Raw genomic sequence first — 11,411 nt, 5'->3', positions numbered from 1 at the left:
TGGTATTTGAATGGTAGGTTGGAAATGTGTAAAATCTAGGGGTTATGCCGCCCAATTTTTGAGAGTATGTGTTTGTTTTGACTTTGAATTGATCTTGATTCATTTTATGGAAATTCTTGTGAGTTGGCAATTGGGAGGATTAAGTTCTATATTAATTCATTCTTGTTTTGGCTTGTACATGATTTGTATAGGCTAGTCTCATGTTAAGTGGGGATTCTAGTCCTTAATTGTGATTCGTGATGGTTATATGCAACGGTTGGGTCAAGAAGGGTAATTTCAGTTTTTCCCTGTTTCTGGACTGAACTTGGACTGTCATTTTCTCTGTCCTGTAGACCGAATCAACTTTTGCTTAAAACATGAAACTTGTAGATATATGAGTTGACTACTTGCCTGCAAAATTTCAGATTGATTGGAGTACTGTGGCTTGTGAATTGACCGAAATACCCATGACTGCCCCGTAACCCCTGTTTTATGACAGTTTTCATTCTTTCTCCTAGATTTCGATATTTGACCCTGAAATTGTACGTTTTGACTTTGGAAGTATTCATAAGAAATGTTGGCATATGTCTTAGTTTCGTAACGCCATAAGATTTGTTTCGATCGGATAAGTGTAGCTTTACTTATGATTAAAATGCCAAAAGGTGGCAGGAACTCGTTAAGTTTAGAATTCCTCTTATTTGACTTGATATTTGTAATCTAGGATGCTAACTTGAGCAAGGTCATGATGTATGCTGGAAAAGGTTCGTGTGCCGTGGTTGGTGAGTGAACCTTAACTATTTCTTTGAAAGTTACTTTTGAACTCAATCTTGCATTGATTACACGATTGCACCTCATTGTGTATGTGTGTGTGCCATCGCATTTTGGCTCCGATGAGATCTTGGGAAAATCTTGTGCTTAGAACCAACGTCTCCACTACTGTTTATGCATCTTTTGGAGCACGATGGCTCTTTATTTCTGTTTACCTGTTACTTGATTTAAGGGAACGTTGGATATTTAAGTACAAGGATTTCACTGGCTCCAAAGAGCAATATACGCATCTTTGATCACTGAATCATGACATCATTTACATGCACTACTGTAAAGTTTATTTGATTATTGATTTTACTGTTCACTCGCTGAGCTTCTAGCTCACCCCCAAATGTTTTCTTCTCCCCACAGGAATCGAGGCAAAGGAAGCGCTTGTATTTCATTATTTGTGTGCCGGATGGCATGTAACTTGTATAGTTTAGATTTGGATTCGTTTGTGTAATTGTTGGGTTAGGGTGACTATTTGAAATTGGAATGGATGGATTATACCGTGTACGGTTTGAATTTGGATTTCCTTTTGATTGTATTGAACGTTTGGTATTGCTTGGATGTGTAATAGTCTAGATTTGGACTTCCTCTTGTATAATCATTGGGTTCATGGATCAGAGTGGCGCAGTGGAAGCGTGGACGCTTCGTTTTGATGTGTAAATGTTGGAATACTTGATTGATATTTGAGATTTTATCTTGTATTTGCTTGAGGACTGTAGTGATTGACTGAGTCCCGGCGAGAGTTGGGCAGACGGCCCGTTGACCCCTCTGGTTCGCCTTTGGGGAAAATGGGGTCGTTACAATTGGTATCAGAGCTTAGGGTTCAGATCTTTGTAGCGTATCCTAGAGTGAATGATTAGGATGCCTGACTGTGAGATTCATTTGAATAGTATGTGAACGAGGATCTATCGTCTCCTAGGGGTTAAAGAAATGGAATATTTGGGAGTTTCTTACTTGGGATTTCTATGGAAGGAAAATATGGGATTAGACGAATTTGAATTCTCCGTATACTTCTAAGTGTGGAAAGAGTTGAGGTACTTGGTAGTACGGGCTATGGAGAATAAGAGACCGAGATTCGATAGTCAAACTCCCTGTATGATGATTTTGAACCAAGATAAAAAGGTACAAAAGAAATAAAATGTATTGTTCCGCCCACATACCTTTTTAAAGGAATTATGCTTTGGATTTTAAAGAAAAACTAGGATGTACTAGTTTTATTTGCAAGCGATGATTGGAAATAAGATATATACGCTTTAAGTATGTGTAATTTGCCGATTTTAGTAAAAATGTGAATTTTACTTGAAGTTCAAATTTGAAAATTTGTGAATAACTGATGACTTGCTTAATTTGACATATGATGGGTTAAAACAAGGATAACAATTTCTAAACTAAGTTTTCCCCCTTGATTGTATATTGGTGTAGTCTCACACTTGAATTTGTCCATGCTTTACACGAAGAAAAAAAATATATATATATCTATCCCGAATTTTTGAAAGAATGGCAAGCTTATGTTTAATAATGTGAATCTTGAACTTGATAAGATTTCTGGTTACTTGAAATACTCTTCTTATGTACTAAAATTCTTGACTTTCAAGAAGAGCGAGCCAATTTTTAAAATGTACGGATGGACTGAGGAACTTCAAGATATAGAGTGACTGTATCCAAGAGTACAAGTTAGTGTGAATTGATTTGGTTTCCATTTGACACGTAAGTTGGCAAGTTGTACTTACTCTTGGGTTGAACTTGGAGCTGAGACTCTAACTTGGAGCCTGGTTGTTTTGGGGATGAGAGTGCTCTGGCTGGTGGCTTGCTTATTAAAGATTTTGAATTTTGAAGGGATACCCTTTGGTTTCCGCTTGCGTTATGGCTTTATTGGATCTAATTGCGTAAGGGTATATGATTTGATTGAAATTAGCAATAGTTGGACCCTTTGGTTTAACTATGGACTTAGAAAGGGTAGTGCACGCTGGGAGGCCATTTATATCCTGCTTGTATATACTTTCTATCTTGGTGGCACCTAATTGCCTATGTGCAATATTGGACATATTGGTTTTGTTTTGTAACTTCTAAACCATGCTATAACTTTTGATACATGTAATGAATCATGACCTGATTTTTAATGTTTTGCAACTTGTATACGCGTTAAGCTCTTTTATGCTTAGTTATGCCCTTTTTCCTATGATTAGAGACTTCTATTTAGCCAACTCCGTGTTCATGGGAGAAATTGATGGATGGTCTGGTAATTTAATAGGTCCCTAGGACTGAATATGAATTGAAAACTTGGTGAGATTTTCTTGTGCGCAACATATGTTATAGTTGGTTCTATGCCAATACTTCAACCTTAGTAAGTTGAACTCCGAAAGCATTGTATTGGGTTGATAGGAGAACTCGAACTGTCTGGAACCGATTGGACTGAGCTTACTTGAGACTTGAACCTGTTTAGGCTAGTGTGCTCTTACGTACCTTAATGGACTTAATTTGACTGAATATATGGAATGTGATAAGTATGTGACCTGAATGTGGCCTTAATTTTGTGACTGCTTACGAATGTGAATTGCTGGACAGAGGTTAGGCCAGTGTGTTCTTGCTCGTACTCATGATTCTTGGATTTGAACTTGAACTTGCACTTGAACTTGAACTTATACTCTTATTCGTACTCATGCACCATGAACCTGAAGTGTTTGACTCTGCTTTGACCCTGCTCTTGAACTCATTCGTACTGGTGTGGTTGTAGACCGGCTACTACTCTTTTGTAGCGGTTGAACTGAACCTCTCTGGTGGGGCATTGCCTGTTGTGTTGTCCAGCACCACCATTCGTATGGCGAGGCATGCCTGTTGTGTTGTCCATCACCACCAGAGATGGAATACTTGAACTGAGGTTCTCTGGCGAAGTTTAGCCGATGTGCTAACTTGTTGTGTTGTCCAGCACCGCCAGGGACAAATACTTGAACTGAGGCTCTCTGGCGAAGTTTAGCCGATGTGCTAACTTGTTGTGTTGTCCAGCACCGCCAGGGACAAATACTTGAACTGAGGCTTTTGGTGAAGTATAGCCGTTGTGCTAGCTTGTTGTGTTGTCCATCACCACCAGGGCCAACGTACTGAATTGAAATTCTGTGGTGAAGCATAGCCGTTGTGCTAGCTTGTTGTGTTGTCCAGCACCACCAGAGATGCATTTTGATTTGAAGCTTCGTTGTATCCAGAATTTCTTCCAAATCTCTGGGACTTTACGTCCGGCATCAAGCCTTTTGCCTGTTTTATCTGGTTACGCGTTTAACTCCCTATTGGATCATGACTATTGGATAAGTTGGATTGGCGTGATATTTGGTACTTGAATTTGATAAGTGATTAGTATATAAGCCATGCTTTACTGGATCATGAATTACGATAAGTGAGATTAAAATGATTCCTAGTATTTGACTGACCTTGGGGAAAAATAAATTGCACCTGGTGAATACAAGTTGGATTAGATTGAATTCTAATGCTTGACTGGTTTCTGAGCAATATCTTGACCGGATGTATATGAGTTGGAATGTCGAGGACGACATTCTTTTAAGGAGGGGAGATTGTGACGCCCCAAAAATTAGGGTTTTCATTTTATGGATCTTTTGTTGGACGAGCGGAGGAGCGCAGCTTTTAAACTTGGAAAAGAAGAAAAAAATTTTGGAAATGTGAAGGGGACCAAATCCGGCTGGATAGCTGGCCGGATTGCCCAGCCGTTTTGAAAAAAATTATTGATCAGCCACTGCCTTGAATCCGGCCAAGAATCCGGCCAGATTCCGGCCGGATTCTGACGTGGCACAGCCGGTCAGAAGCTTTGACCGGCTGTTTGCTCCCTTTTTATTCCACTTTTACAACCAAAATATCTCATTTTTCTTCCCTGGTTCTTCCGTGAGCTTTGAGAGGAAAAACCTCTTCAATTTTCTAGTTGCAATTTCTACCAAAATCTTGTGATTTCACCGATGGTTTTGGAAAATATTTCACACAAGGGCTCACTATGGTGGTTCAAAGCTTTTGATGGATTGGTTTTCAAGGGGAAGCTATAAGTTGATAGTTCTCTTGAATTTGAGGTAAGATTGGATATGCAAGTTTCCTTTGGTTCTAATATTGGTTAATTAATGATTTGTGGTGGCCATGTGTATCATTTTGTGGAGTATTTTGTGGGTTTAAGGAAATTATGGTGAATTTCTAATTTATTGAGCATTTTCTGATTTTATATAATAGGCATGATTAATGTTGGATTGATGGTTTGAATTGGTGTTAAATGCAGCTCTTATGCGTTAATTGTGATCGATTGCAGAAAATTTATGCTTGTAGTGTGATTTCCGGTTTCTAGGGTTTCAAATTGGGGATTTTTCCAAGGATGACTTATAAGCTTTTGATTGGCTTTGATTGAAGGAAGTTATGGCTCAATTGAATGTATGGTATTGTGTATGAACCACATGGGTGACTATGGTTAATTGTTATGAAAATTGGTATTTGAATGGTAGGTTGGAAATGTGTAAAATCTAGGGGTTATGCCGCCCAATTTTTGAGAGTATGTGTTTGTTTTGACTTTGAATTGATCTTGATTCATTTTATGGAAATTCTTGTGAGTTGGCAATTGGGAGGATTAAGTTCTATATTAATTCATTCTTGTTTTGGCTTGTACATGATTTGTATAGGCTAGTCTCATGTTAAGTGGGGATTCTAGTCCTTAATTGTGATTCGTGATGGTTATATGCAACGGTTGGGTCAAGAAGGGTAATTTCAGTTTTTCCCTGTTTCTGGACTGAACTTGGACTGTCATTTTCTCTGTCCTGTAGACCGAATCAACTTTTGCTTAAAACATGAAACTTGTAGATATATGAGTTGACTACTTGCCTGCAAAATTTCAGATTGATTGGAGTACTGTGGCTTGTGAATTGACCGAAATACCCATGACTGCCCCGTAACCCCTGTTTTATGACAGTTTTCATTCTTTCTCCTAGATTTCGATATTTGACCCTGAAATTGTACGTTTTGACTTTGGAAGTATTCATAAGAAATGTTGGCATATGTCTTAGTTTCGTAACGCCATAAGATTTGTTTCGATCGGATAAGTGTAGCTTTACTTATGATTAAAATGCCAAAAGGTGGCAGGAACTCGTTAAGTTTAGAATTCCTCTTATTTGACTTGATATTTGTAATCTAGGATGCTAACTTGAGCAAGGTCATGATGTATGCTGGAAAAGGTTCGTGTGCCGTGGTTGGTGAGTGAACCTTAACTATTTCTTTGAAAGTTACTTTTGAACTCAATCTTGCATTGATTACACGATTGCACCTCATTGTGTATGTGTGTGTGCCATCGCATTTTGGCTCCGATGAGATCTTGGGAAAATCTTGTGCTTAGAACCAACGTCTCCACTACTGTTTATGCATCTTTTGGAGCACGATGGCTCTTTATTTCTGTTTACCTGTTACTTGATTTAAGGGAACGTTGGATATTTAAGTACAAGGATTTCACTGGCTCCAAAGAGCAATATACGCATCTTTGATCACTGAATCATGACATCATTTACATGCACTACTGTAAAGTTTATTTGATTATTGATTTTACTGTTCACTCGCTGAGCTTCTAGCTCACCCCCAAATGTTTTCTTCTCCCCACAGGAATCGAGGCAAAGGAAGCGCTTGTATTTCATTATTTGTGTGCCGGATGGCATGTAACTTGTATAGTTTAGATTTGGATTCATTTGTGTAATTGTTGGGTTAGGGTGACTATTTGAAATTGGAATGGATGGATTATACCGTGTACGGTTTGAATTTGGATTTCCTTTTGATTGTATTGAACGTTTGGTATTGCTTGGATGTGTAATAGTCTAGATTTGGACTTCCTCTTGTATAATCATTGGGTTCATGGATCAGAGTGGCGCAGTGGAAGCGTGGACGCTTCGTTTTGATGTGTAAATGTTGGAATACTTGATTGATATTTGAGATTTTATCTTGTATTTGCTTGAGGACTGTAGTGATTGACTGAGTCCCGGCGAGAGTTGGGCAGACGGCCCGTTGACCCCTCTGGTTCGCCTTTGGGGAAAATGGGGTCGTTACATTGGAACCCTGGGCTACCATTTCGGTATACTCGAGTATTACCACTGGAAGAATAAGGTAATGGTCAGACAAACCGGGGAAATTATTGGAGTTATAAGGTGTAGCTGACCGAAACAGTTCCATGTGAACACCGTATCCTTTTAATGTGTGTTTATTTCTGTAAAATGATAAATGTCTCATTTTAATGTGCCAATGTGCAACCTTGAACCATATGTGCGTTATGCTTAATTTACTGGATTTATTAGAACTGTTTGTGTGTTTTGGAACCTCACTGGGCTGTTTAGCTCATTCCACTTCTTTGTTTTCCTTAACAGGGTTCAAGGCCGAGAGTGCTCACGAATAGTACTAAATTGTTTTCTTTTAGAGATTTCAAGTTGTAATATAGCAATGACTGTAGTACATATTCTCTTGGGTTGTATTTAAGTTTGAAGGTTAGCAAATTTTAAGTATTAATGTTTTGGAGTACTTTAAATGTATATTGAAAATATTTGAAGTATTTCAAGTTTTTGAATTATGGATTATAGTGAGCCCAGGCGAGAGCTGGGCAGGCAGTTCGCTGACCCTTCTGGTTCGCTTTTGGAGAAAGTGGGGCTGTCACACCTACTGGCGCATAGCATCCGTAAGTTCTTGCTCTTGACCAATGGCCTCCTGCAACTCCTAGATTCTATCCCTCTGCATCTCCATAATTCCTCTCATTCTTTCCATCTCAATTTGGTCCTTAAAACTGGCACGCCTAAGTCTCCTCCTCTCATCTAGTACTGCCAGGACCACATGATCATAATAGGAGTAGTTTTGGCAACGACTACGTCTTCTAGTCTGACTTGCTGAACTCCAACGTCGGATTGGTCCCCCTGGCCTCTCCTCATAATCAACAATTCGAAGACGCCTCTGAGGCAGCTCACTTCCACCCTCTCCACTGGTTCCTTCTGTGACCTACAAGGATAAGCATAGTTTACAACTTAGGCAAGTTTAATCATACTTAATGACACCCTAACATGTCACACTAAAGCTTCTGAAATCAAATTTTTATTTTGTCCACAACCTAAATTCTGTACTGGAAGCCCTGTTTTGAGCTGCACTTGATGCTCAAATATGAGCTAGTTGTGGACAGAATTTTAAAAAAATTCCTTCTAAGAAATTGTAGCCTTATGAATTTAGGTTTCAACGCCACTGACCGCACTCAATTCTGAGTTGAATTGAGTGAGTTGTGACTAGATTTCAGAGCTGTCTTCGTGAAAGAAAACCCTAATTTTGGACTGATTTATAGATAATCTTGATTTGGGGCTTGTTGTTTCGAAATTCTTGGTGTTAATCACCTACCAAATGTATCTTGGATGTTTCTTAGATATTTTCTACATAAATGAACCATATTTGAAATGTTTTCGTTGGCCAAACGTTTGGGAAAAGGAAAACGGAACGACAAGGCAGTTTTGCCTTGGAAGTTCTTGGAGTTTTAATGGCTTGGTTAACTGACTTCCCATGCGAATGTTTCTATGAAAATTTACAGAGGAATAGCTCTCATATGGTAGGGTAATACTACCAAATTTGGTGCCATTCCAAGACCGTTTCGATGCTCAACTGAAATCCTAAAGTCTATGTTCCAACCTGGAAAATGGCTAACGGTCTCACTTTTTCAGTAACATTGAGCTACTATATCTTGGTGCTCAAAACTCTGATTCATATTCCGCTTGTTGTGTTCTAAACTTTGATTGTAACTCTAATAGATTTTCAAATTTGAAAGGCCAGTTCACATTCTATGAATTTTGCCGAATTTTCAAAGTTAGCCAAAAACCAATCCCGAAACTGTCTCAATGGTCCAAAACAGCAACTTTGAGCCGAATTTTGAATGTTATCCATTTGGAACCTTGGAAAAGTGTCTTCTAGAAACTTTTAGTACTTTGGAAGTAGTTTCTAACGGTGCCAAGTTTTCCAATTTTGGACATACAAAGAGTGAGATACGATTTTTCAAAGATTGAACCTCAAATCGGAAATTTTCAAACATGACGGGAATTGAGTTTTTGAAACTCTTCCCTATCCTTCAATACTAATTGACCATTTTGGACTTGTCTTCATGAAGGAAATCAGTTTTTCCTTGTATTAATAAACACTACTTTTGAACCTTAAATTTTGAGCAAGTAAAGCCCCATTCCATGGTATTTTCTAGATTGTACAAGTGTACAATCCCTCTCTTGATAAGAAAGCATTTTCAAGTGATAGTGTGTAATAGATAACTATTGTTTGCTCAGGTGTTCAAGGAGACCTTCACGAGGATCTCGAGGGGAACACCTAAAGGCTTGTTTACGCACTCACTCTCTTATTTCGATTGGTGAGTGTCAAGTGTATGAATTTGTTGCTAAGTGGTTAACTGTTTCTTATCCGTTATGTGAATTTGAAGTTTTGAGACGAGTGTGTACTTTACCACACTCGTTCTCTTTCGAACGAAATTATATTCGTATTTTGCTATGTGAATTCATATCCGACTTGTACATAGTAATGTGGATGTGATTCGTATTTGGAATCGTCGATCCGAGCGTTGTTCATCGACTTATATTTACAATTGTATTCATATTCATATTCATATTCATATCCGACTTGTGAATTCATATCCGACTTGTACATAGTAATGTGGATGTGATTCGTATTTGGAATCGTCGATCCGAGCGTTGTTCATCGACTTATATTTACAATTGTATTCATATTCATATTCATATTCATATTCATATTCGTATTCGGGGGACGCCCAAACTCGTTGGTTAACTTTACGAATCGAGCCAGCATGAGTTTGGTCGATAAGCTTAGCAAACCATGAGATATTCAGAGAGCATGATCTATTGGAAAGATCTTGCTCGGCATTACTCGTGCAGTATTGCCATGATATACTCGAGTATTATCAAAACTCTGATGAGCGGCCCCGGTAAGGGGGTGTAACGGTGACGGGATTCGAAGAAAAGTGGTGTATCTACGGATTTGATGTTTATGTGGTTGATGGAGTGTTAACATGAGATGTGATCAAGACTTGGACACGACTACGTGGAATTTAGCTCCTGAGAGCTACAGTATCCTTGAATTGTTTCTATTTATTTTTTATATTCGAAGAGTGAATTATTCGAACTTGATAGCTCTACTTACAATGTAATTGTTGTTGCTACTTGGATTATGTGTTTGCATGTGTGTTTCTTGGCCTCACTGAGTATTAGTTCATCCTATTAGTTTGTTTTCCTTAACAGGAACCCAATTGGAAGGAGTTAAGGAAATGCCGACTTGAGACACTTTTGTATTAGTGTTTTGATTGTAATCGACTAGACACTTTTGGATGTTGTATATTTTGGGGAAAGTGATTGTAAATTTGAAATTTGTGATGTAAGACTGGATATTTATGTATGGAAATGACTTCGTACCTTTATTCCGACTTTCATTGTTAGTATTAGACTAGGTTTGAATTGGAATTGTCTTGAGTCCTAGCGAGAGCTGGGCAGGCGTCCCACGGATACCCTTGGGTTCGCCCTTGGGAGAAGTGGGGGCATCACAAAATTCACAGTAAAGTCATTGGATATTGGGCTCCAAACGACATCCAAGTCATGCACAAATAATAGATTTCAAATGAATAGTAGACCAGTCAAACAGTTAAGTGGAATCGAATGTGATAAAGTACACACCTGTCTAGTCCAGATTCAACCAAATCACAGTCATACAACTCATAAATTTCAGTCACAAGTAGTTCACTTTAAGCAACAAGTTATGCAAGTAGTACACTCACCAATTCAAGCAAAGCAACGTCAAAGGTTCGTCCCCGGGTTATGCCCTTGATCACCAACAAATCCTAAGAACAACCAAGATTATTATGGTTCAACCATCCAAAGATTAGGTGAACAAAGGAAATCCAAGTAACTACTAGGGCAAAGATTTAAATATGGTTTTGGAGTGAAAAGAAAGCATTTGGATCCAAGGGACATGACTAACCAAGGAGTTCCTCATTCCAATTCATGGCTAGAAATTTCCAGCAACAAAATAATGAAGAAAAACAACCAAATCTCGAGTTTAAAGTGGAACAAATATAACTAGAAAGTATGCTAGAAGAAACCATTACTTTTCCTCTTGTTTTACATATGCTTTTGTCAAAATTTCAACTTATACACCACCACCAAGGTGCACTCAAGCAATCATAAGCAACCTAAGTCCAAACTGACCCAAAATCACCCCTCTAACGTCACTCATATCACAAGAAAGAGAGTAGCAAAAATTTCAGCAGCACTTCCTCTTATTTTCTCAACTTTCCCTTCCAAACTCAACACTTATATTTCATAGCAATCCAACCTCAATCACAACCACAGGTCATAGGCTATAAAGAACACTTGTTTAAGGCCACAAAACAACTTAAAATAGACCATTATCTAGCACAAACACAACCATAATAAAGATGAAAAATGGAAACCCTAAGCTGAAATTTTCCTCTACAAGCTGAAAATTTCTATAAGGAAGCGAAAATAACATATAAAAGCTAAAAAATTCGTATGACAAAGCTAATAGATCATAGCGAAGCTCAAATCACG

The sequence above is a fragment of the Coffea eugenioides genome, unplaced genomic scaffold, assembly GCF_003713205.1.
Source record: "Coffea eugenioides isolate CCC68of unplaced genomic scaffold, Ceug_1.0 ScVebR1_2070;HRSCAF=3032, whole genome shotgun sequence".
Lineage (NCBI taxonomy): Eukaryota > Viridiplantae > Streptophyta > Magnoliopsida > Gentianales > Rubiaceae > Coffea > Coffea eugenioides.
The sequence above is the reverse complement of the archived record's forward strand: the minus strand, read 5'-3'. Positions refer to the sequence as shown.